A 27,673-nucleotide genomic window follows, 5' to 3' on the forward strand; every position below is an offset into this window, starting at 1 on the left:
TGCTGCTCTCTGTTTTTTAGCATTCTTGACTATAAGGATTACAAAAATTCTGAAGAAAATCTCAGGAGGCTTTATTTCCATTTTAAAATAAAAGAAAGCCTTATGCCCTCTGTCATTTGGAATGAATATCAATCTTAAGGTCTCAATTGTATTTTTACTATTTCAACTAGAGATGTATTAAGTGCATTAAGTTTTATATGTCTTTAGAAAAGTGTGTTTGTACTTTATTGTACAATCATTGCTGTTGCTAACCATCTTCTTACAATTGGTTTAAAATTGTTCAGGTAAAATTAAATGAGTTTGCATAATACCATTTTTGTGGCCTCCTGCTTCATGAATAGAGAACACTTTTAATTATTTACTACTGACACAAATAGTTTTGTAGTGTTGGTGATTAATAATGCTGTTTGATCATGCATGAGCAAACAAGATTTTTTCCTTTAGAGAGTTGGTGTCAGCAACAGAACTGAAACAGTGCAGAAAAGGAATCAATTGTCATACATTTGAATTTTGTTTTCCTTTTAGATGAAGTGTCTGCTCTAAAATAAAGGAGTATGTTTCAAAATATCATCAGCTCTGTTACAGAAATAGTAAAATCTTATCACTAAAAGCTTGATGAGAGAACTGCTATTTTGTATTGGACTGTTCTTCAATTGGTTAGTATTTCTTTGTTAAAAAAAAAATCCTTCAAGCATTGTCATGTTCTTAAGATTGCCTCTTTAAGTACAGTGTTGAACCTGATTTCCACATTGCAGTACAATGTGGAAATGACCAGATCTTGCAAGAGTGTAGTGGAGAAGATGGCTGAAGGAACCCGTTTTCCCTCACCTGTGTGCATTGGGCAGGCAGGATCTTTCTGCGTACCCTCCCAAAGTGAAAAGAGGTAGAGCAGTTATTAGTCCCGCCAATCACACTCAGCAGTCCAGGAATCGTTGGTGCTGAGAGGGAATATATGTGGCTCCTTTGTAAATGGTGTAGCAGTTGCTTTTATTGTTATGCTACCGCAGTGCACCTGGAGGTATTCAGCCTGCTTGTGTTTTCCAAAGGCAGAATGTCTCCAGACACAGCTTGCTGATGCAGTGCCTTTCCGAATATGTCCCTAATGTGGCAGTGGCTAGAAAAGCCGCATTCTGGCACTCAGAGTGTATTTCAAGAAGAACTAGACTATGTAGGTGTGGCACCACCTCACAGTGCTCCAAGGTATTATTTAATTGTTAGTTTTCAGTCTGTCACTTGTGTTTTGCAGGGTGGTATTACCAAGCAAAAAAATGACTAACAGTGGTGCGGTTTTCAGAGTGCTGTCATGTTCTCAGGGTCACAGACAGGTGAATGCTATCTTGTTTCATTCCATTTGTCATGTAACTGTGGTTATTTGTTACATTGACATTGGAGTATGGCAAACCATGCTTCAAGCTTTATAAAAATTGCTGTACCTATCTAGAAAAGATAAATATTTAACATGTGGTTAAAAATAACTTTGGTGGTAAACTTTTGTTTTTTAGAGAACTGCTCAATAAGCCAAACATTTCATTTAGTGTCTCCCCCCATCCCCTTTCTCCTTGCTATGTCTTTTATCTATGTAAGTAATATGTGATGGAGTTTTTCTTCTGTTTATACAGTTCCAGTGTATTTAGTTCCTCCTCATTTAAGATACTGAGCTGGGTAGTTCTTGATCATTTAATGAATATTTAATCCCTTGGTGTAAAAGTTTCCCCCTCCCTTAATTCTTTCTTGAATATACGGACTTCATTTCTTATATAAATTGCATGAACAGACAAAACTGCTATTATCTTATCTGCCATTTGAGGCATTTATAAACCCTTTGGCAGCACAAAACCATAAAGCAGATCTGTGGCTGAATAAAACATGGTTGGTACATAAATATCTTACGAACATTTTCCCTGCTTCATACATTATGTAGTGACATGAATCTTTGAAATGCATCATGATCTCTGAAATACATGCACTGCTTATAAAATTAAAAGAAAGTGCTATTTTTACTAAATGTTTCCAGATTCTAGTACTAAGCTACATTGTTATAATTAAGTTTTGGGTGAATTTAGTTTAAGTGAACAGAGATTCATAATCACAGACTGAAGCCACTGCTTATGCATTGTGTGAGTTTTCCCATATAATTCAATTTGTGAATTTCTGTCTTGACCATTGCAGTTTTTTAACAATAAATTACATTATGTAGCACTTTTTGTCTTGAAGGAACCCATAGCACTTTACAAACGATGAAATTTATATAAAATACAGGAAATCACTTCACTTTTACTGAAATGTAGGTCTTTCTGTAATGGAACATGTAGTTATTGTGCATCAACAACAAAATGCAACAATTTTAGATTGGGCCATAAAGAACAACTCCTCCATTTGAAATGGGGGAACTTTAACCTTTCCTAAGCATAGTAAGTAGTCACTTCTTGTTATATAGTCAAACAGCCAATGAGGGCAAAATCTGTTTAACCAAACTCAGTTTTATTTTCAACTCTAAGCGATATGGTCTTCAGAAATTAAAGCAAAGTTTGCAAAGTAATCCATGCTTACTTGATGAGTTTTTATTTCATTTTCTCTCTCTCCCATCTATTTATCCTTTGCTTACCAATGTAGCATCTGAGCACCTTCCATAATTATATAAATCTAAAACTGTAGTCTAAACAAAGGTTCTCAAACATAGTGTTTGTTATTCAGTAGTTCACCTTTCACTGTTGCTATTGAGCCATTACTCCAGCAAGACGATGCTGTGGTGCTTGAGGTACCATATTTCAGAAGATATGTAAAACTGATGTCTGGGCCATTTGTGATTATTAAATGACATGTAGCACTTCCTGTACGAGAGTGTTAACCCAAGTTCTTAAAACATTTCTGGAATTTTCTGCTTAATTGAATTTTTTTTGAAGTTCAATAGCAGTTGAATATGGTATTCTTCACTTTGTGTCCTAAATGCTTGGTATGGGGTTGGGAGGAAATTTTCCCTGGAGAGCAGATATCCCATAATTTCCTTCTGCAGGGTTTCTTCCTCTAAAGCATCTGGAACTAACCAGTGTCTGAGATGGTATATTGGATCAGATGAACCATTGATCTGATCCAGTATGGCACTTCCCAAGTTCCTGTTCCTTTGGATGAAAGATGCTTTATAAATGTGAGAGCATTTTCATTTTCTGCTATTCTTTTTATTATGTCTGTTTCTATTTCTTTACAGTATTTGAAAAATTTCCTGTGTATTCTTATAAAACAACTCTGTTTATCAGAAAAATTTAGTTTGTCACCAGTTAAGCTGGTGTGATGCTTCCCAGGGGTACCCAGGGTTGTGAGGCACCTCGCTACCACCTGCCCTTAGCATGAGGAAGCCTTGTCTGTACCTGCTGTAGGTCAGTTCCCCAACACAAGCACTGCCTTTCCAGGCCTCTGCAAGCTTCGCTCTCTCTTTATGGGTTAACTCCAACCGCAAACTTCTCCAAATATTTCCTTGGAGTGCCCAGCCCCTGATCCACTGGGCCCTCACAGAATTCCTAGATTCTCTATTTCCAAAGGAAGAGTACAACACAGTTTATCAGTTACACCGTAGAGTATAAAGCTCTGAATCATGATGACCAAAGTTCAAGGGCAGTATTCAGTTCCGTAAGACAGAATTTCTGGGGGTTTTGTTTAAAAAAAACAACTAAGAAATTACATGTTTGTGTACATTGAAAGAACTAGAAAGGTAAGAAATGCCAGAATTAAATTTGTCTGTGTCTGCCTCTGCTGCACAGGTCCTATATGATGCTGGGCAAGATGCTTAAAACAGTTTTCACAGTTGGCCACTAGTGGTGTGTTTTTTATTTTCTGGATGCCCAACGTTAGATGTCCGGGGCAAGATTTGCAGAAATGCTGACCACGCTCATCTGCAACTGACATCAACTGGAGCTGTGCTTTGACTATATAAAGAGCTATAAGAATGGAATGTACTCTGAAAAATCAAGCTGGGCACCCAAAATTAGTGGACACATTTGGCAATTTTGGCCTTATTATCTCTGTGCCTTAGTTCACCACTTGTAAAATGGGACAGTAATACCACCTAAACTCTCAGATATTGTGAAGGTAAATTGTTTAATGTTTGTGAAGCACTCAGTTATATACTGAGACCCCATGAGGAAATTAATACTTCTTTATTCAGTGCGGGGGTTGAATGGTGTGTGTTAAATAGGGACAGGAGGCACATACTGAGAATAGAGGATAAAAAGAAATATTGAAAAACTACCCATTCTCTGAATGAGGCAGGAGTCCTGTGGAAAACTGGTATCTGATCATGTAGTTAAAGATTGAATCATAATCGATATGCCCAAAGGGGCTGAATTAAGGTTGTGTGAATGGAATGTTAATTCTAGCATTTTCTAACTTTTGAGAGATTGACTCTGCAACATTAATGTTCCTTTATCGTATTTTTTGAATGTCTTTACAAATATAATGCTAAAAGTGTGTTAGACACTTTATGAACAAGTAGGAAGACAAGATCGCTTCACCATTAAATTTACAATATTGGAGAAAATTTCAATTCGCTTTTACTTCTGGAAGTAGTCTATGGACTAAGGTTGGGACTCATGGTAGATGCGATTTTATAAGCTTAATGCATGCTGGAATGTTACAAATGAAAAAAGGGAGAACAAATCTTGATTTTTATAGTCCATGAAGTCAGGGAATTAACAAAATCCCTTTTAACTATTCCCCCACAACCAGATACACACACCCCTCAAAAAAGGGGGTGGGGGTTTTTTTTGTTTGTTTTTCTTTTTTTGCTGAGGAAGCAAAATTAAAGCATGGAAGATATTGGAATTACTTTAAATTGAAGTTGCAGAAACTATTTGGCGCCTGCATCTCAAGCAAGGGGAAAATCGTAGGGAAGGGTTGCAGACAAAACTGACTCAAACAAGTTATTAAGGGAAAGCAGAAAGCCTACAAAGCATGAAAGAAAGGATGGATCAGGAATGCAAGCTACTTCTTCAAGGTCAAAAAGTGTACGGAAAAAATGAGAATTGCCAAAAGCCAAGCTGACCTGGACCTTTCAGAGGAAGTTAAAATCAATAGTAAAAGGTTCTTTACCTATATAAATAAAAATAAAGCAAAGAAAGAAGTGGGACCACTATGCACGGAGGATGATGTGGAGATTGCATGTAATCTCAGTATGGCCCAACACCTAAATGAATACTTTGCCTCAGTTTTTAATAAGTATAATGAGGAAGTTGGGGGCAGCAGCAGAATGGCTAATGGTAACGAGAATATTGAAGTAGAAATAATCACATCTGAGGTGGAAGCCAAACTCAAGCAGCTTAAGAAGGCCAAATCACGGGGGCAGGCTAATATCCATCCAAAACTATGGAAGAAACTGGCACATAAAATTTCAAGCCCAATAGCAAGGATTTTTAATGAATCCATAAACTTATGGACCTATGACTGGAGAATTGCAAATGCAGTACTTATATTTAAGAAAGGGAAAAGGAAAGTGATCTGGGAAACTACAGGCCCATTAATTTGACATCAGTTGTATGCAAGGACTTAGAACAAATTTTTGAAAGAAGGAATAATTAAAGACATAGGAGTGTTTGACCACTTAAACATATGACTTGGCATTGGTTAGGAAGATGATTTTGCTAGAACAGTATGGGGATGCATTTCCCAGGAAATTTCTGTGTGCCCATCTCAAGAAACGTATTCTGATGCAGAAGATAACTTTTTGATCTGCAGAAAAACAAGAAAAGCTTAGTAGATATAAAATATGTGAACAGTTGAACTGACTAAATATTTATTTCAGTTCACTTACTAAATTATGTTGAAGTTTTGCCTTGTATGAAGAGAACAGTTTTGCTTTATGTAAAGACAACTGTCAAGGTTCCTCCCCCACTCTGAACTCTAGGGTACAGATGTGGGGACCTGCATGAAAAACCTCCTAAGCTTATCTTTACCAGCTTAGGTCAAAACTTCCCCAAGGTACAAAATATTCCACCCTTTTGTCCTTGGATTGGCCGCTACCACCACCAAACAAATACTGGTTACTGGGGAAAAGCTGTTTGGACACGTCTTTCCCCCCAAAATACTTCCCAAAACCTTGCACCCCACTTCCTGGACAAGGTTTGGTAAAAAGCCTCACCAATTTGCATAGGTGACCACAGACCCAAACCCTTGGATCTGAGAACAATGAAAAAGTATTCAGTTTTCTTACAAAAAGACTTTTAATAGAAATAGAAGTAAATAGAAATAATAAAAAAAAAAATCCCCCCTGTAAAATCAGGATGGTAAATACCTTACAGGGTAATTAGATTCAAAACATAGAGAACCCCTCTAGGCAAAAACCTTAAGTTACAAAAAAGATACACAGACAGAAATAGTTATTCTATTCAGCACAATTCTTTTCTCAGCCATTTAAAGAAATCATAATCTAACACGTACCTAGCTAGATTACTAACTAAAAGTTCTAAGGCTTCATTCCTGGTCTATCCCCGCAAAGACAAAATATAGACAGACCCACATACCCTTTGTTTCTCTCCCTCCTACCAGCTTTTGAAAGTATCTTGTCTCCTCATTGGTCATTTTGGTCAGGTGCCAGCGAGGTTACCTTTAGCTTCTTAACCCTTTACAGGTGAGAGGAGATTTCCTCTGGCCAGGAGGGATTTTAAAGGGGTTTACCCTTCCCTTTATATTTATGACAACAACAAATGGGCATTACACGTTCTACACGCATGCTGATGTCCTTGTTTGTCGGCTGCCACTATATTTCAAGATAATTGTTATTGATATAGTATGACTACTTACACATAGAAAAAAAACTGCATTGCATTTTACCTTTTGGATGATACTTTCTGTGAGTGAAGACACGCACAGAGTTTGGGTAAAGACAAATGACGCACCTGAGCATAATATTATTTTCCATTTCTCTTCCTTGTTAAAATATATTCCTCTGTTAAAGAAGCAGACTAAATTAAAATGAATAATAAGAAGTACATCGATATATGATCATGTTTTTGAAAAGGTCGTAGTGCAGAAGGTGGATGGAATCCCTAGGTTTGTGATAAAAGATTTACTTGCTTTGCAACATGATAAATGTCAGGGCTCATAGAAGAGAGTCTAATGTGAGACAGTTTGTCCAGGCTTTCTGATTTCAAACTGATCTTTTCTATAAACTTTATCTTCAATTTAAGACACGTAACTTGGCACTGTCTTGATTTCTTCCCAAAGAAAGTACATTAATCCCATACAATCTAACTGAAGCAACTCCAAATCTTTTCCTTTCAGGATAAAATTGTAATAAAGGTGGAAAGCACATTGTGACCAACACCATCTCCTGCTTGGTTCTTCTTTCTCATTATGTTCACTCAATACAGCCTAATGGCAATACAACACAACTCTAGAAACAAATCATGTCTCCAGGTCCCTTGACTGAAACGGAGTAGAGTGGTCTGGCCCCTTTAGTGCAGGGGCAGACAAACTACTGCCTGCGGGCCAGGTCCGGCCCATCAGGGCTTTCAATACAGCCCGCGGGATTGCCAGCCCCATGGCACAGCGGGGCTAAGGCAGGCTTCTGGCCCTGCGCTGCTCCTGGAAGCGGCCAGCACCACGTCCCTGCGGCCCCTGGGGGAGAAGGGGCAGAGGGCTCTGTGTGCTGCTCTTACCTGCCGGAACTGCCCTCCGCAGCTCCCATTGGCTGGGAATGGGGAACTGCAGCCAATGGGAGCTTCAGGGGTGGTACCTGCAGATGCGGGCAGCATGTGGTGGAGCCGCCTGTTCCACCCCACCCCCAGGAGCCACTGCCAGACATACTGGCCACTTCTGGGAGCAGCGCAGGACCAGCACAGGCAGGGAGCCTGCCTTAGCCCTGCTGCGCACTGCTGCCACCCTGAGCCCCTCCTGCACCCCGCACCCCAAACCCCTGCCCTGAGTCCCCTCCTGCACTCCGCACCTCCTCCTGCACCCCTGCCCCAGCCCTACATACAATTGTATGGCCCTTCATACAATTTTCCCAGCCAGATGTGGCCCTTGGGCCAAAAAGTTTGCCCACCCCTGCTTTAGTGTGTCACCTTTGAGAATTTAGTTTTCCGTTCTCCTTGTGTACATCTGTGTGAAATTTCCCGTACAACAATAATCTTAACAAAGACTTATTTAAAACAGAGGAGTTGAATGAAAAAAAAAGAAATTGTTTGCCTAACATATTTAAATTTAATCCTCTCATAAGGTAAAGAAGATAAGGCATTTTCAGTAAAAAAAAGAAAAGTAAAAAGCTTACATCTCTTGAAATCAGTCCTCCCTCACTGATCTTTCTGGTTAATTTGTTGTCATTGCTTGCTGTATAGATAGCATCTCCCTCTCTCCTATCACTAGGACCCATTTTTCAAGTTTCTCGTGTAGATCAGCTTGTATGTCCAGACATACCCATTCTGGCCATCTATGCATCTTTCAGTTGTGAGTGTCCATTAATATATCAGGGTGAGATTTCATTAACATTTACACAAAGGAGTTTTCATTTAGGAGTATCATTGGATAGGAAGGCCACTTGACCATTGACTCCTAATTACCTCTTGGGGTTTTCCCTCAGACTTCCTGTCATCAGCAGCATGTCAAAAGTCTGATATTTTTTATTTTTAAACTAAGTATGGTGATTCAGCGTTCTTTTCTATAGGAGCTAATTCTGCCCCTCTGGCTGAATGCAGCTGTTCTCCAACTGTGTTGAACAGACAGAGCTTGGATGTGACCATTTTTTAAAATTTCTTTTATCAATTTGTCACTATAAAAAGAAATTCTTGACAGATGTTGGATCTGATCTCTCGTTTCAAATAAATAGATCATGAAAACACGTTTGTGTAACTGTGTGCTCTATTTTTACAGGGGCTGTTTAGTAATATGTGCAGTACTCTACCAGTTACAATAATCAGAAAACGATAAATTTATTACCTGCTTACTAACCCACTTTTCTTAACTTGAGCCCAATTGCTAATATATTAATCATTCAAGTTGATTATATTTCTGCTTATTAGTACAAAAGATCTGATAATAGTAGAAAATGAATTCCTGGACTTGTCTTCTAAAGCACATTGAAAACAACTGAAAAATACATGATTGTCCACTAAACACCAACATTTACTTTTTCTTTCTTTGAAGGAAATGTAACCCCTTCTTTTTCTGGAACAGTGCTTCCCCAGTCTCCCAGAATAATCTGAATCCCTTGTAGTGTTACTCCCACAACCCATGAAGGACATTCAGAAAGTTTGAGTGGTTCACGCGTATGTGTGCCACCCTCAGGGCAAACACCTCAAACTGGTTATATGTTCCATAAATAGATTTCACCAACCCAGTATCAAACATGAACTCCTGAAGCACTATAACAGTCTTACCCCGGCACCACAGACAGTCCCATGGGGCATTCCAGTCTATCTTGCCACCCAGACAAGCTGGATTATTGATAGTTGGTTGCTTTACACCAAAGATCACAAAAGGTTCAGGTTGCTTCCCAGTCCCAAGAGACCAGTTACTTACCCCACCTCAATACGTACCGCCAGTCTCACACCAAAGACAAAGCTTGTAGCACATCCTATAGTAAACTAAGTAAGGATTTATTAACTAGGAAAAAGAAATGAGAGCGGTTGACAGGTTAAAGAAGGCAAACGTATACTCAAATGTTACAATCTATAGTTCAAAAAAGTTGTAGTAATGTGTCAGCACTGAATGTCTTTTAGGGCTAACCCATGTTGACCCTGGGGATCTCTGCTTCTGTTTCGTAGCTCCAGCCCTCTCAGCCCTCTCCAAAGAGCAAAAAAACATGAAAAATTTTCTTGTCAGCTACCTTTATTTCCTTTTCCCACAACTCAAGCTGATGGGATGAGCCCTTTTGCACATAGCCTCTTCATGGTTGTGAAAGGGCAATTAACAAAGTCTTTGTATTGTGGTGTCTCTCAGTGGCCCATTTAGTTTTGTTAGCCTTCTTGATGAGCAAGAGACAATCCCTCTTGGCAGGTTCACAGTTCCAGAGCCATCATTTTTTACAGTTGTAAAGCAAAAACTTAATTATTACTTTATAGCATGTGCTAAAGCTTCTATGTGAGATTAATGCATGCAGCAACTTACAAGCATTTCCTCAAATCTAAACACTAAACCCATTAATGTAATTTCAGTACTCATCTTAACCATACTAACACATAGTTGAAACAGACTGGTTTCCAGCAATGGATTTGTCAGTGCTTGGCAGAGGCCTAAAGACTTGGCAAGAGCTGGTACCTGGTTTGCCAGCGTCACAGCCATGTACATTGAAAATAACTGAGAAATATATGGTTGTCAACTAAACACACAAATTTATTTTTTTTTCTTCAACAGAAATTAAACTACCTCTTTTCCTGGGGCAGTGTTTCTCCAATCTCCCAAAACAATATGAATTCCTTTTAGTGTTACCCCCACAACATAGGAGGGCATTCAGAAAGTTTCTAGCATGAGAAAGGAAAACATATAATTTGCATTCAATTATTTATTTTTCAATATATCCCCTTAGACATCAATGGACTTGATCCCGTGCAGGTGTAGCTTACAATCACATCATTATCATATTTGAACCACTTCTCATTAAGGTCTTCCTTCAACTTGGGGAACAGGTAGAAGTCTAAGGGAGCAGAATCTGATGAATAGGATGGATGAGGAAGTAGTTGAAAGCCATATATTTGTGGCTGTGATCATTACAACCTATGATGTGTTGGGTAGTGCATTGTCCCAGAGAAGCAAACCGTTTCCCGGGAATGCCAAGTTGCACGGTCTTTTGATCAGGGCTCAGCATTCTGGCTACCCAACACCTACATCTACCTACATCTGCCTGTCCTACAGCATCCCCATCAGTACTGCCCCACAGCCTCACCTCTGCTCCTGCATCTGTAGGGGTTCTTCACTTCTCTCTCCCAGGCCTGGGTGGGGGGCAGCTGCAGTGGAATCCCCTTCTTCCCCTTCTCAAGCCTGGGGAGGAAGCCCCAGGGGTTCTTAACCCACCTCCCTCTTCCCGGGCCTTTTGCAGGGATGGAAATGGAGGAAGGAGGTGCAGAGAGCAGGTCGACCCAAAGGGGAAGGAGGGTGTGGAGCTGCCCTGAGCTGCTGGACTCTTTCTGCTCCCTCCTCCTCTCCACCCCTCCTGAGAAAATGGTGTTGCCTGTTCCCTCTTTCCATCCCCTAGCCAAAAAGTCCTTTTGACTCCTAAGGGGTGGGAGGAGAGCTGTGCCTGCTTCCTGCCCGCATGGCAGGCCTGATTGTCTGCTATTCTTTGGGATGTGGGCACACAGGGAAGCCAACTAGTCAAAGGGGGGCGTTCCTCATGCAGGGCTGGAGCTTCTTGCATTATCATGAGACTGGCTGCAACCCTAGCCACAATGTCATCACTTGCAAACAAATTCAAGGAGTAGGTAACACTGAGATCCTGTCTGTGTAGAAGACCACAGCTGAGTCTGTGAATTAGCAAGTCATTTACATTGTCATTTAGTCAAATGTCAGAGGGTGAAGTTGGCCTTTCTATCGAAGGAGAGCGAAGAATTGTTTCCCTATTATTGACTGGTATCCAGACTTCCCCCACTAGCCTCTGTTGGTTCTTCCATACGATCAATCTTTTTACTCTTTTTAACAGAACCTTTATCTGTCATCAGTGAATCTGAATATCATTATTAATACTATTTGTTATTGTTGTTAATATTCCTTCCCTTCCTCACTCTGTCATCTATCCTTCCCCTAGAAACTTTGTCCATTTTTTTGCTTGTGACCTCCAGTTTTCTTTCTAAACATCAGTTTAGTTGTATTTTTTCCTTTTAACCTCCTCCTACTGTACCTTATTAGTTCATGAGTTTTTCTGCTCTTCTTATTTATGTATTTAAAATATTTATTATTTTTCATTTGCTAATGAGTAAACCTTAGTTTGAGTTACTTTAAAGATGAATGGACAAATCACTTGACAATATGCTGTAGGGAATAATCTTACTTTGGCAGAGAAATGGTCTATATTGAATGGGTATTTCAGTACATTATTTTTATCTTCTTGTGTAATTTATGGTCCTGTGCATTTCAGTTAAATGTTGGTTTAAAAGGGAAACCTGAACCTAATTATCCTGCATGCCACGGAATTTCCATTATAGTCATTTTGAAGTTTTGGAATAATTTAGAATCTTGATATCTTTGTTATTCAATATCTCTGAAAAAATAACTGTCTAGGAGGAAAGAAAGCCACCTCTCCAAGTTAAAATAAAGGTCCCGTGCAGTGCAGAGATGTTCTTATGGTTACAAAGAAGTGCAAAACTAAGCCAGACAAGGTTGCCTGCCTGTTTATTGGAAACAAAGAAAACAACTGAAGAACTTGTGCAGTTCAGCAATTTGCAGCTCTGTGCATTCCTTTGTCCCTGACTTGCTGAATGTTACTGTAGAGAATCATAGAAAACGAAGCAGGTAAAAGTCTTTCAGATTCACTATATGAAAATGCAGGATCTTTCCGTACAATACATATATAATAATAATGCAGTGCTCAATTATTTTTAAATTTCTCAAACAGTAGGACTTCCAACACTTTATGTGGGAGATTATTCTACAGCGTAATGGATCTCGCTATCAGGAAGATTTTAATTTTATTTAATTCTTTCTACTGATAACCTCCAGAAAATCATTCCTGTCCTCCTTTGGTGTTGATATCTTTCAGATATTTGTATATTGCTGTCAGACCCTGACTTAGCTGTCCCTTAGCCAAAATATACGTGTTTATCTTATTTTAAATATTTCCTCCTGTCAGCCCCTGCAGACCCTTATTTATTTCTTTTGCTCAGCTTTTACTTTGTCTGCATTTTTCTAGCACCAATATGACTGGAACCAAGTATAATGTTCCAGATATGGTTACGCCAGATCTCATAATAAGCCGTTTCACCTCCCTGTTGTATTACACGATGTTTCTGCATATGCAACCCATATTGCTCTGGCATTTTTGTTATTGTATCATGTTATGGCAGGTGTCATCAAGTGATGCTGTTACATAGTCTTCCAGATTATTTGCTTACATGACAAGACAAAGTTTCAACTTGGGAAGACATGCTGTGTGGTGTTGGTTTTGGTTATGCAAAGTTCTATGTAGAGGCAGCTTCTGGAGAGAGCTGTAATGAGTTTCAGGAAAACATTCTTTTTGCCTTGGTCTCTGACTGGAGTTAGTTCATGAGGCAGAGTTGCTTTCTGGGAACTGGACATTGGTGTTGATTGGTGATTACTGAAAGAAGGAATTGCTACCTTGAAGCTTTGATGACCAGGCTCTGCTCCAGGATTGGTGGACCATAGAATTGAAGAAATGTAGGGCTGGATGGGACCTCAAGAGTTCAAGTCCAGTCCCCTGCACTGAGGCAAGACCAAGTAAACCTAGACCATCCTTGACACGTGTTTTTCTAACCTGTCCTTAACCTCCAATCATGATGATTCCACACCCTCCCTTGGCAGCCAATCCTAGAATTTAGCTACCCTTAGAGTTAGAGAGTTTTTCCTAATACCTAAGATAAAGCTCAAGTGCTGCAGATTAAGCTCATTACTTCTTTCCTATTCTCAGTGGATATGGAGAACAATTAATCACTGTCCTCCTTATAACAGCTCTTAACAGTCAGGTTCCCCCTCAGTCGTCTTTTATCAGTGCTAAACATGCCTTTTTTTTTAAAATCTTTCCTCATAGGTCAGGTTTTCTAAACCTTTTATCATTTTTTTGTTTTCCTCTGGAATCTCTCCAATTTATATCTTTCCTCAAGTTTGGCACCCAGAATTGGACATACTACCCCTGCTGATGCCTCACCAGTGCAGAGTAGAGAGAGACAATTTTCTCCTGTGTCTTAGATATGAAGCTCCTGTTAATACGTCCCAGAATGATGGTAGTTGTTTTTGCAACTTTATCACATTGTTGACTCATATTCAATTTGAGATCCACCCTGTAAAGGATTGTGGCTTGTTTTATAGCCCCCTCTTCCAACTGGACACAGGATTGCTCTTGCTAAGCCAGCTGCCTCCCTGGGGGAATTCTGCAATTTCCATCCAGATAAGTTGTTATGGTTTCTTTTCTTTTATTTCAAGTCTTCTCAACAAAACAAGATCAAAACCTCCCCAGTCTCTCACTCACCCCTATAAGATTCCTAACCCAAAAGTTTGACCCTTGCCTCAGACTCTTTGTGATAATAGGACTTCCCACAGTTGCTCTTCTGTCCATTTTGTTTCTAGGAGCAGTTCTTACCAGCTTAGGTTAAAAGCTGCCACCACCAAAGTGTCTAACAATAACAACAGGGGAAGTGCTCACTTGGAAACATCTCTCCCCTCCCCTCCCACCAAAATATCCCCCCGAGCCCTACACCCTCTTTCCTGGGGAAGGCTTGATAAAAATCCTCACCAATTTGCATAGGTGAACACAGACCCAAACCCTTGGATCTTAAGAACAATGAAAAAGCAATCAGGTTCTTAAAAGAAGGATTTTAATTAAAGAAAAAGTAAAAGAATCACTTCTGTAAAATCAGGATGGTAAATACCTTACAGGGTAATCAGATTCAAAACATAGAGAATCCCTCGAGGCAAAACCTTAAGTTACAAAAAGACGCAAAGACAGGAATATACATCCCATTCAGCACAACTTATTTTATCAGCCATTTAAACAAAACAGAATCTAATGCATTTCTAACTAGATTGCTTACTAACTCTTTACAGGTTTCAGAGTAGCAGCCGTGTTAGTCTGTATTCGCAAAAAGAAAAGGAGTACTTGTGGCACCTTAGAGACTGACCAGTTTATTTGAGCATAAGCTTTCGTGAGCTACAGCTCACTTCATTGGATGCAGGAGTTCTGATCTGCATTCCTGCTCTGGTCCCGGCAAAAGCATCACACAGAGAGAGAGAACCTTTGTTTCTCTTCCGCCTCCGCGCCCCCCCCCCCGCTTTGAAAGTATCTTGTCTCCTCATTGGTCATTTTGGTCAGGGGCTAGCGAGGTTATCTTAGCTTCTTAACCCTTTTCAGGTGAAAGGGTTTTTCTTCTGGCCAGGAGGGATTTAAAGGTGTTTACCCTTCCCTTTATATTTATGACAGTCTCTCTCCCTTCCACTGACTGTCAATATTTCTGTTTAGTTTCATCCAGATCAAATAATTTGAATTTTTCAAAGTTGATTCTCATTTAGTTATTTTTTGACCTAGTATCTCTAGCCCTCATAGTATTTCGCTGTCTTCATTACTTTTGAGCACCCTCTGAATGCTATTTACTTCCTCTCCCAGATAATTAATGAAGTTGTTAAATAATGCCAAACCTAAGAGCAAGCTCTGCAATATTCCATTAGATACCTTCAGTCCCACAGGAGTCTAGGGATTAGGGGGGTTATTATTTATAGATGACCTTTTCAGCCTGTCCTGAAGGGTCTTTATTCATGTTCTCAACTGCATTAACTTCTTTAACAGCCATATACAAATAGCTAAGAATTTTATTATGGGCAGTACTACTTGCCCTGCCTATAATACATTAAGGTTGCCCAACACTTCTCATTATAAGATCCTATTTCAGTAGCTTTTAACTTTGCCAAACATTAACCATTTGGGATAGAAATTTACATGCAGGGCCTCTATCTCAGGCTGAATTTTTTTGAAAATGTTCAGCCAAAACAGTTCAGCCATATCCCAGAATAAGGTTAAGAAAAAATACGTTGTTTTGCCCATGTTAAATTCTGGTGACCATTTTCTGAACAGCTCTAGCACCCCCATGCTTTGGAGCAGGCACTTGAAATTTGACAGGAAGCTTTGTTTCAGAGAATGCCATTCCTGTAAAAATCTGCCCAAATTTAGCCAAGTTAAAAGCCTTTGAAAAATCAGTTTGCACATGCTTAGTTGAGACTCCTTCAGTTTTAGCAGGTAAAATCTCAGAAGATTCCATGTTCCCTGAGCATACTTCATACACTGACAGCTCCTTATGTTGACCAGATTGTTCATGTGCTGTCCCACCAGAGTGACTGAGCATGCCCAAGGCTACAGGGGTAAAGCCTTGCTTTCTCTGTAATGGCTGCTCCCAGCTGCTCTAGTGTGGGGCATAGAATATCAGGGTTGGAAGGGACCTCAGGAGGTCATCTAGTCCAACCCCCTGCTCAAAGCAGGACCAATCCCCAACTAAATCATCCCAGCCAAGGCTTTGTCAAGCTGGACCTTAAAAACCTCTAAGGAAGGAGATTCCACCACCTCCCTAGGTAACCCATTACAGTGCTTCACCACTCTCCTAGTGAAAAAGCTTTTCCTAATATCCAACCTAAACCTCCCCCACTGCAATTTGAGACCATTACTCCTCGTTCTGTCATCTGCTACCACTGAGAACAGCCTAGATGCATCCTCTTTGGAATCCCCTTTCAGGTAGTTGAAAGCAGCTATCAAATCCCCCCTCATTCTTCTCTTCCACAAACTAAATAATCCCAGTTCCCTCAGCCTCTCCTCATAAGTCATGTGCTCCAGTCCCCTAATCATTTTTGTTACCCTCCGCTGGACTCTTTCCAATTTTTCCACATCCTTCTTGTAGTGTGGGGCCCAAAACTGGACACAGTACTCCAGATGAGGCCTCACCAGTGTCGAATAGAGGGGGAACGATCACATCCCTCGATCTGCTGGCAACGCTCCTATTTATACAACCCAAAATGCCGTTAGCCTTCTTGGCAACAAGGGCACACTGTTGACTCATATCTAGCTTCTCGTCCCCTGTAACCCCTAGGTCCTTTTCTGCAGAACTGCTGCCTACCCGCTCGGGCCCTAGTCTATAGCAGTGCATTGGATTCTTCCATCCTAAGTGCAGGACTCTGCACTTGTCCTTGTTGAACCTCATAAGATTTCTTTTGGCCCAATCCTCTAATTTGTCTAGGTCCCTCTGTATCCTATCCGTACCCTCCAGAGTATCTACCACTCCTCCCTGTTTAGTGTCATGTGCAAACTTGCTGAGTGTGCAATTCATGCCATCCTCCAGACCATTAATGAAGATATTGAACAAAACCGGCCCCAGGACCGACCCTTTGGGCACTCTGCTTGATACCAGCTGCCAGCTAGACATGGAGCCATTGATCACTACCCGTTGAGCCTGATGATCTAGCCATCTTTCTATCCATCTTATAGTCCATTCATCCAGCCCATACTTCTTTAACTTGCTGGCAAGAATACTGTGGGAGACCGTATCAAAAGCTTTGCTAAAGGCAAGGAATAACACGTCCATTGCTTTCCCCTCATTCACCGAGCCAGTTATCTTGTCATAGAAGGCAATTAGATTAGTCAGGCATGACTTGCCCTTGGTGAATCCATGCTGACTGTTCCTGATTAGTTTCCTCTCCTTGAAGTGCTTCAAAATCGATTCCTTGAGGACCTGTTCCATGATTTTTCGAGGGACTGAGGTGAGGCTGACTGGCCTGTAGTTCCCTGGATCATCCTCCTTCCCTTTTTAAAAGATGGGCACGACATTAGCCTTTTTCCAGTCGTCCGGGACCTCCCCCGATCACCATGAGTTTTCAAAGATAATGGCCAATGACTCTGCAATCACATCTGCAGCTCCTTTAGCACCCTTGGATGCAGTGCATCCAACCCCATGGACTTGTGTTCATCCAGCTTTTCTAAATAGTCCTGAACTATAGTGCCTCTCTCTCTCCTGTTCTCTGAATGATCAGCTTGCTGGCACCTGAGCAGCATGGAGAAGGAGCAATCTGATTAAAATGCAGAGGGGACAGGAAGGAAATGGATTGTGACAAGGCGACTGTGAGACTGGAACTGAAGGCAGGGGAGAGAAACTGGTACTCAGGCTAGTTAGACAATCACATTGGGTCTGGGACCTCAGAGGTGGGTAGAGAGGAAACTGGGACTAAGAACCAGGGCAGTGGAGGGCAAGAGTGGGAGAGCAAGGAGACGAAGAGCTGTGGGAGGAATGATCTGGGAGTGGTTGGGCAAGGAGGCTGGGAGCCAGTCGGAGGGGAGTATGAAACTAGTTGGGTGAAGAGACTAGGACTTGAGGCTGGTGGGGGAAACCTGGGGTGGGGGAACTCAGAGCCAGATGGCCTGTTGTCTTTGGGTGGGAGAGGGGAACTGGGGTTGACTGTACAAGGAAACTGAGACTAGGAACCATTATGGGAGGGAATGGGGTGTGTGGTTGCCAGGCGTCCAGTTTTTGACCGGAATGCCCGGAAAAGGGACCTTGGCAGCTCCGGTCAGCACCGCTGCCCGGGCCGTTAAAAGTCCAGTCAGCGGGGCTAAGGCAGGCTTCCTGCCTGCCCTGGCTCTGCGCAGCTCCCCAGAGGAGGCTGGCATGTCCATGCAGCCTCTAGGCACTGGGGCGATCAGAGAGGCTCTGTGTGCTGCCCCCAGTACTGGCTCTGCAGCTCCCGTTGGCTGGTAACTGTGGTCAACGGGGGCCTTCGGGCGTGGGTAGCATCGCGAACCTTCTACTTGCACAAAACCAAACGTCCTTGCCCCGCCCCTGCCCCGCCTTTCCTCTGAGGCCCTGCCCCTCCTTTTCTTTGAGGTGCTGTCTCGCTCACTCCATCCCCCCTCCCTCTGTCACTCTCACTCTCCACCCTCGCTCATTGGCTCATTTTCCTTGGGCTGGCTCCGGGGGTTGGAATGCGGGAGAGGGTGAAGGTGAGGGCTGTGAGTGCGGTCTCTGGGATGGGGCCAGAAATGAGGGGTTCAGAGTGTGGTGGGGGCTTTGGGCTGGGGCAGGTGGTTGGGCTGGGGGAGGGGGGGTAAGGACTCCGGCGGGGGGTGCATGCTCTGGGGTGGGGCCAGGGATGAGGGATTTGGGGTGCAAGAGGGGGCTCTGGTCTGGGGCTGAGGGGTTTAGGGTGTGGGACGGGGCTCCAGGATGGGGCAGGAGTTTGGGGTACATGAGGAGTGAGGGCTCCAGCTGGGGGTGTGGGTTCTGGGCTGGGGCCAGGGATGAGGGATTTGGGGTGCAGGAGAGGGCGTGGGAGGTGAGGGCTCCGGCAGGGGAGGTGGGGGCTCAGGTGGGGCTGTGGATGAGGGGTACAGGAAGTGCTTCGGGCTGGGATCAAGGGATTCAGAGGGTGTGAAGGGGATCAGGGCTGGGGCAAGCGGGTTGGGTATCAAGGGTGCAGGCTCTGGGCAGAGCTTACCTCAAGCAGCTCCCGGAAGCAGTGGCATGTCCCCCCTCCAGTTCCTATGCAGAGGGGCAGCCAGCCGGCTCTGTGCACCCTAACCCCCCCCGGCCCAGCCCGGAGTCCACTCCCACACCCTGAACCCCTCATTTCTGGCCCCAACCCAGAGCCCGCACCCCAGCTGGAACCCTCACTCTCACCCCCTCCCACACCCCAACCCCCTGCCCCAGTGAACGTGAATGAGGGTGGGAGAGTGCAAGCGACAGAGGGAGGGGGTGGGGATTCAGAAGGGGTGGGGCAGGGCCTCTGGGAGGGGGCAGGGCAAGGGTGTTCGGTTTTGTTCAGTTAGAAAGCTGGCAACCCGAGGGGCAGCAGGTGAGAGGAAATATTTGATAAGGGGCTGGGGTATGAAGGAGAAGTGGGATTAGCTAGGCAACATTGCAAGGACCTGGAAAAAAGGTGCAAGGAAGATGGAGATTTGATGAGGCGTCTGGTGAAGAGAGATTAGGGTTGCAAGCCAATGGGGTGGAATAGCAGAGACAGATGGGACAACAAGCCATTAGACGGGAACTCAGATTGGTTGGCAAGGGGACTAGACTGGACTGGATATGGTGGGTACAAAACACTGGGGTGCGGGGAGTGGGACTTGGACAGCAAGCCCAGAGGGAGAGTTTAGGACTGGCTGGGCGTGGAGACTGTGTCTGGGTAGGCAAGGAAAATGGAACTGAGACAAGGAGCCAGGGGTGGGAAAGGGACAGGACTTGTGACAGGAACAGTTTGGAGAGGATGGGGCAGTAAGTGTCAAGTTTGGGGGAAATGAGCAGAAGAGTCCCTGCGAACTCCCCAGCTCCAGGAGCCAAAGAGGTGCTTCCATCCTCCAGAGCTGGTGGGGGGGGAAGCAGAGCCTCCAGTGCTATGATTTTCTATCCTATGGAACTAGGGGTAGGTGGGGAGACAGAGCCCCAGTACTGTATCTTTCTGTCCCTCAGAGTTCGGGGGAGAGGCAGGTAGTCAGAGCTCCGCCTCTCCATCTCCCAGAGCTGGCAGGGATGCAGCAAAATCTGCCAGTATTTTGACAACATTGTTCTTGAAATTCTGATAGATTTGGTGAAGTGTATCACTTCACTGAATTCACATTTTCCAAACTTAAGTTTTCTTCAAAAATTTCTAGTCATCTCTAATTATGATAGTCTTTAATTTCATCATTACTTACTATTTTTTCCACAGGACTCCTGCCTCATTCAGCACACAGGATGAATCAGGGTTGTGTAGTAAAGAACACTGTCTCCTTTGTTGCAGAAGTTGCAAGGTGTGCAGTGCATGAGACAGGAGACAGCAGAAAGAGAAAGGATGATCTCATGGTTAAGACAGTTGAACCAAGGGCAACTTTAATTTTGGCATTTCCTAAATTTCAATTGCTTGATTTTGCAACCTTAAAAATGTTCTTTTAACATAGTTATTTATTAGCAATAGACTATTGCCTTGAGTTTGAGGTGTGGAGGTACATTGGGAAAGTGGTCAATCAGTTTAGATCAGTTGTTTAGATCTATGACTCCATCAGTCTCTGCAATTCAATGTACTTTGGCCTTGCTAGTATTGAATGGAAAGTCATTACCATCTGACAGCAGTTTGGTGGCTAATATAAAATTAATATCTAGTTTTAGCCTGCTGTGGTCTCAGTTTCTTGTGGACAGATGTCCACATCACAAAAGCCACCATCAGACATGTCTTTAATTAGTACCCTTGTTAGCAGTTCAGAAGGAAAACCAAGGATTGAATAGGCACTGGATAAACTAACCTCTGCTCCATCCAGTAGTGGGATGAGGAGCAGTGGAGGAAAGTATTCACCTTCTGCATCCCATGTTAATGAATTGATGGTATCGATTTCCACAGCTCTGTATATCAGCTTTCATAAACACTGTCATTATTTCTTTTAAGAGGAAAAGGAAAAAAAGAGTAGTGTGAATTTTGAGCATCTTGATATGATCAAACTGATTGTTAAAATTTTTTGTGTAAATAAATATCTTTTAATATTTTTGGCTTGCTGCAAAAGAAGAGAAATTAGGATCCAGTGGTCCCATCACTTTTTTGTTATATGTACAAAAAGCTTATAGAGCAGAAGCATGTCGTCTTGTAATTTCACATTGTTTTCATTATTGTGAAAACCACCCTTCTATATTAGAAAACACGTTCTCTGCTGTTTTTTATTCTCTACTGTGTCAAAATTTGTATGGTGAATGTATTTTATAAGATTAATCATAATGACAAATTAGAGAAAATGAGGTATGAGTTACAGAAACAGCGTTACAATGGGTACTGCACTAAAGAATTGGTTTTGCACTTCCATATGCTGCTGTGACAACTGGGTCATAGAAGAATATCTGAAACACTTATTGTGTTCCTGGACTGAACTTGAATGTTAAGTCTGTTTTTTGGTTTACTAAATCTTTAGTTAAAAATGAAAACAAACTTTTTTTCAGAGAAAAAAATCATAACAGTAATAAGTTATTGAAAATAGAGCTGTCGATTAATCGCAGTTAACTCACGTGATTAACTCAGAAAAATTAATCATGATTAAAAAAAGTAATCGTGATTAATCGCACTGTTAAACAATGAAATACCAATTGAAATTTATTAAATATTTTGGATGTTCTTCTACTTTTTCAAATATATTGATTTCAATTACAACACAGAATACAATACAAAGTGTACAGTGCTCATTTTATCTTATTTTTATTACAAATATTTGCACTATAAAAATGATAAACAAAATAAATAGTATTTTTCAGTTCACCTCATATGAGTACTGTAGTGCAATCTCTTTATCTACAAATGTAGATATTTTCTGTTACATAACTGCATTCATAAACAAAACAATGTAAAACTTCAGAGCCTACAAGTCCATTCAGTCCTACTTCTTGTTCAGCCGATTGCTAAGACTATCATAGAATCATAGAATATCAGGGTTGGAAGGGACCTCAGAAGGTCATCTAGTCCAACCCCCTGCTCAAAGCAGGACCGATCCCCAATTAAATCATCCCAGCCAGAGCTTTGTTAAGCCTGACCTTAAAAACTTCTAAGGAAGGAGATTCCACCACCTCCCTAGGTAACGCATTCCAGTGTTTCACCACCCTCCTAGTGAAAAAGTTTTTCCTAATATCCAACCTAAAACTCCCTCACTGCAAGTTGAGACCATTACTCCTTGTTCTGTCATCTGCTACCACTGAGAACAGTCTAGAGCCATCCTCTTTGGAACCACCTCTCAGGTAGTTGAAAGCAGCTATCAAATCCCCCCTCATTCTTCTCTTCCACAAACTAAATAATCCCAGTTCCCTCAGCCTCTCCTCATAAGTCATGTGTTCCAGTCCCCTAATCATTTTTGTTGCCCTCTGCTGGACTCTTTCCAATTTTTCCACATCCTCCTTGTAGTGTGGGGCCCAAAACTGGACACACTACTCCAGATGAGGCCTCACCAGTGTCGAATAGAGGGGAACGATCACGTCCCTCGATCTGCTGGCAATGCCCCTACTTATACATCCCAAAATGCCATTGGCCTTCTTGGCAACAAGGGCACACTGTTGACTCATATCCAGCTTCTCGTCCACTATAACCCCTAGGTCCTTTTCTGCAAAATTGCTGCCTAGCCATTCGGTTCCTAGTCTGTAGCGGTGCATTGGATTCTTCCATCCTAAGTGCAGGACTCTGCACTTGTCCTTGTTGAACCTCATCAGATTTCTTTTGGCCCAATCCTCCAATTTGTCTAGGTCCCTCTGTATCCTATCCCTACCCTCCAGCGTATCTACCTCTCCTCCCAGTTTAGTGTCATCTGCAAACTTGCTGAGGGTGCAATCAACACCATCCTCCAGATCATTTATGAAGATATTGAACAAAACCGGCCCCAGGACCGACCCTTTGGGCACTCCACTTGACACCGGCTGGCAATTTGACATGGAGCCATTGATCACTACCCTTTGAGTCCGACAATCTAGCCAGCTTTCTATCCACCTTATAGTCCAAACAAGTTTGTTTACATTTACAGGAGATACTGCTGCCTGATTCTTATTTACGACGTCACCTGAAAGTGAGAACAGGCATTCGCATGACACTTTTGTAGCTGGCGTTGCAAGGTATTTATGTGCCAGATATGCTCAACATTCATATGCCCCTTCATGCTACCATTCCAGAGGACATGCTTCCATGTTGATGATGCTTGTTAAAAAAATAATGCGTTAATTAAATTTGTGACTGGACTTCTTGGGAGAGAATTGTATGTCTCCTGTTCTGTTTTACCCGCATTCTGCCATATATTTCACTTTATAGCAGTTTCGGATTCTGACCCAGCACATGTTCGTTTTAAGAACACTTTCATAGCAGATTTGACAAAACGCAAAGGAAGTACCAATTTGAGATTTTTTAAAATAGCTACAGTACTCGACCCAAGGTTTAAGACTCTGAAGTGCCATCCAAAATCCGAGAGGGAATGAGGTGTGGAGCGTGCTTTCCAAAGTCTTAAAAGAGCAACGCTCAGATGTGCAAACTACAGAAGAAAATTTTCCCTCTATTGATACTCATACCTTTGTGTTAACTGCTGGGAATAGACCACATCCACTTAGATTGAATTGGCCTTGTTAGCACTACAAAAAGTCATTTCCCCTCTGTTGATATTCACCCCTTCTTGTCAACTGTTGAGAATGGGCTACATCCACCCTAACTGAATTGGCCTTGTTAGCACTGACCCCGCACTTGGTAGGGCAACTCCCATCTTTTCATGTGCTGTATATTTATACCTGCTTGCTGTATTTTCCACTCCATGCATCTGATGATGTGGGTTATATCCCACAAAAGCTTATGCCCAAATAAATTTGTTAGTCTGTAAGGTGCCACAAGGACTCCTCATTGTTTTTAAAAAGAGATGGTAAAATTTCATCCTGTTTAGTAAATGTTACCATTAAGTTTTGTCTTGTATCTAGTGAGTACACAGTGTTCAGTATATGAATGGAATGAGAGGCCATCCAGTTTGTTTAATAAATGTGTTTCCTTTATACTAATGTTTTAAAGAGTCTATTAAACTGGAGATCTGGGGAGTGTAGATGTATAATTAAATATGATCATTTTTCCTACTGTTGATCCATGTCTGAATGGCATCATTTTGTATTGTCATATAACAACCATAGTTTCTGAAGGAAAGGAGAACATCCAGTTTATTTTTGACTTCTGAGATTTCAGTACAGTACACCTTTGTTATCCAGCATGTTGGGGGAATGGAGGGTGCCCGTTAGTCAAAAATTCTGGTTAACTCAGAATTATACTTACCAATGGAATACCAATTTTCAAAGAATTAGAATACAATAAAATGAATAAAGTATAAAATAGTATACAGATACTCACCAATTCAGTAGTAGTACTGCATTGCAGAGTGGTGGTTTCTTAAAGCACTGAGGTGTATACAGGTAAAGTTTTCTACACAGTAGATTATATTATGACACTACATATGACTATGGGCAGCGCATGGCATACACTCAGATCACTAAAAATACACTTAACACTAAAACTATACTGATCATAATTTAATCTTTCTTTGATGATTCAGAAGGCACTTCCAGATTCTGCAGTGCCTCATGGTAATAATTATCAACATCAATTATCGTTGTAGATTTAGAAGGTGTAGGAGATTGGGCTGATTCTGTAGTGATCCTATGACATACCCTAGAAGCTGCTTTTTTGAATAAATCCTTGATATCAGCTTTCTTTCTTGTTTTGTGCCTCTTTTGCATAAAAGTAGAGTGCAGAATGTGCAATTGCATAGCCTCCTGGGCAATATACAAGTCCTGGTTATTAGACTGAAGATTTGTTTTGGGAGATATCAGACATGCTGGTTAATAGAGCTTTCTGTTTGATAAAGTGCCGGCTTTGATAGCACAGCTTTTACTGTACAATTTTTTTCCAGTAAATCAGTATTACTGCTTGAAATGATATGAAGAGATGATTTTTTCAAGTACAGTGCTGTAGAGTTTGTATGTGGACTTACTCTGTGGGAAAGACAATGTCCAATACAATAAATCACTGGCCACAAAAATAACAGTTCTGATGGTGCAAGTGGTGCTAAGAAGCATACAGTCTGCATGTGTGCTCTTAAATATGCTTTCCCAGGGCCCTAACCCCTCATGCTATTTGGGACTAACAGCAAAATGGAGTTAATTCTCAAGGTAATCAGCAGGGTGGCAGCAGGCAGGACATTGAGAAATCTCTCTTAGGGCTACCTTAGAGAGTAGTACAGTTTCAGAGAAACTCGTTCGGTCTCTTAGTTGTATAGATGTGATATGATACAAATGCTGATGCGTATGCAGGGAGTATGCCCGTCTGAGAAAAACAGAAGGCAAAGAGTAATGATGTGAGAAAACTATATATTATTTGTCCATTCCAGACACATTGCTCAGATGGTGTAAGTTGTTGTAGCTCCATTGATTTTAATGAAGATACTGTCCATTTCTTTTGGGGATAACATGGCTCTTTTGGTATGTACCATAGTTTGAACAGGTGAATGAGAGAGAATCTTGTGTTCAGGGGCCTTTTGATCCCTGCAGAAACATAAAGGCAATTTTTATCTTTTCTCTATCTTCTCTCTTTTAAATATAGTGATAACAGATTATTTATGTTGAAATTCTATAGCTGCTTAAATATAGATGCCTTTCTAGAAATCCAAATATGGGAGAGTTTCATCTGATAATTGCTTTTGTATACCAAAATCAATACTATTCATTTCTTCTTCTTTGTAATACAACCAAGCCTTGGTAAAATCAATCCATTAGAACAAGAATAGAATTGTGCTATTATCTGCTAATAATATTGCCATATTAAATTTAATCCTTAGTGACACATTGTATGGGTCGTCTTTTGACAGGGTGATTTTTAAACATCTCAACAGCCATTGTTATTTTTTCAGAATTTTCAGGCCCTATTCTATTAAAATAATATGTGGCTAGCCGGCAAAGTGCCACTATATAAAGTAAGATGTTAGGTGCATTTACTTTCTGTTTTATATAATGGCTATACAAAAGTGTGTTTGTGTGTGTGACATCGCTATGCAAACTAAACTTCAGTTTTAGTTGCCGGAAACCCCAGATAAAAAGATAGCAAGGCTTTGTAATTGAAGATATTTTTTTGAAAATTATATATATAATACATCTCTTGCATGGGTTCAATTCAAACCTGCCTCTTTCTGCAACTGCTGCTCCCTCCTTACAGTTGTCACTGTCCCATCTAATTGTCACTTCTTATAACTGGCTAAGACATTAATTCACAAAATGCAGTTTACAACACTTTTTCTTTATGTGGGACCATTAAGAGTATTTCTACTTAAAACAACATAATTCGAAATCATAAGCATTTTATGGAAAGATCAGATCTAAGTCTAGTAACCGGGACAAGTATACTGCCCAGGAGGCTATGCATTTTCGCATTTTGCACTCTACTTTTATGCAAAAGAGGCAGAAGACAAATAAGTAAGCTGATATTAGGGATTTATTCAAAAAAGCAGCTTCCAGGGTATGTCATAGGGTCATTACAGATTCAACCAAATCTCCTACACCTTCTACATCCACAGTAATACTTGATGTTGATAATGATGACCTTGAAGCACTGCAAGATCTGGAAGTGCCTTCTGAATCATCAAAGAAAGATTAAATTATGTTCAGTATAGTTTGTGTTAAGTGTATTTTAGTGATCTGGATGCACGCCATGTGCTGCCCATAGTGATATGTAGTGTCATAACATAATCTACTGTGTAGAAAACTTTACCTGTATACACCTCAGTGCTTTGAGAAACCAACCACTCTGCAGTGCAGTACTACTACGCTAAGATGCTGGATAACAAAGTTTTACTGTGGATGGTTTGATTTTTCTGAGGTGTGGAGCTCTTGTAAATCCCATTGTTCAACCCTGGATCAGAAGGCACACAACAGAATACTGTGTGTTCATATTAGCTTTTAAAATATATTTTATATAAATATGATCTATTATAGTTTTAGTCAAATATTTTCACAGTAAGGAGCTTATAGTCTAATTCAGACATAATGCAGCAGGGAAGACAATCAACCAAGAACAGAGTTATAGAGAGGACAAGAGGTGTTCATTTCTAAATATTTACAAATTTACAACTGTTGCACAAGGAATTCAGTTTGTTGAATAATAATAAACATTTCTTGATAATTCCTGGAAACCTGTTCATATGTGGTAGACAGTTCTTCTGTTTTCGCACTGACAGATCCAAGCAGCCTCATCAATATATTTTAAGCAGTCAACATTTTCACAATACATAGAAAAAAATCTACATATGGAATTTTGTGTGTTGTTTTTATATTATTTGGAATATTCAATGTTATGTTAATTGATTTTAAATTTTCCTTGCTATGCTAGAGTACAGATACATTTACAACAGAAGACAATATCGTAACCTGCTACTAAAAATGAAAAATATCTAGAGTAAGACTACAAAGCTTTTCGCAGTTTAAGAGCGAGAGAGAACTGCTCCTTAATTTTAAAAAATAAAGGAAATAGAAAGTGAAACTGTAAGTGATAT

The 27,673-nt window shown here is 41.2% G+C and overlaps 1 protein-coding gene across 4 annotated transcripts in view; it reads left to right on the top strand.

The window, feature by feature from the left end:
* FER (FER tyrosine kinase) overlaps positions 1–27,673 on the top strand; it is a 412,213-nt gene that overhangs the window by 323,410 nt on the left and 61,130 nt on the right. The window lies entirely within an intron of this gene.

Source organism: Natator depressus, chromosome 5, assembly GCF_965152275.1.
Source record: "Natator depressus isolate rNatDep1 chromosome 5, rNatDep2.hap1, whole genome shotgun sequence".
Taxonomy (NCBI): domain Eukaryota; kingdom Metazoa; phylum Chordata; order Testudines; family Cheloniidae; genus Natator; species Natator depressus.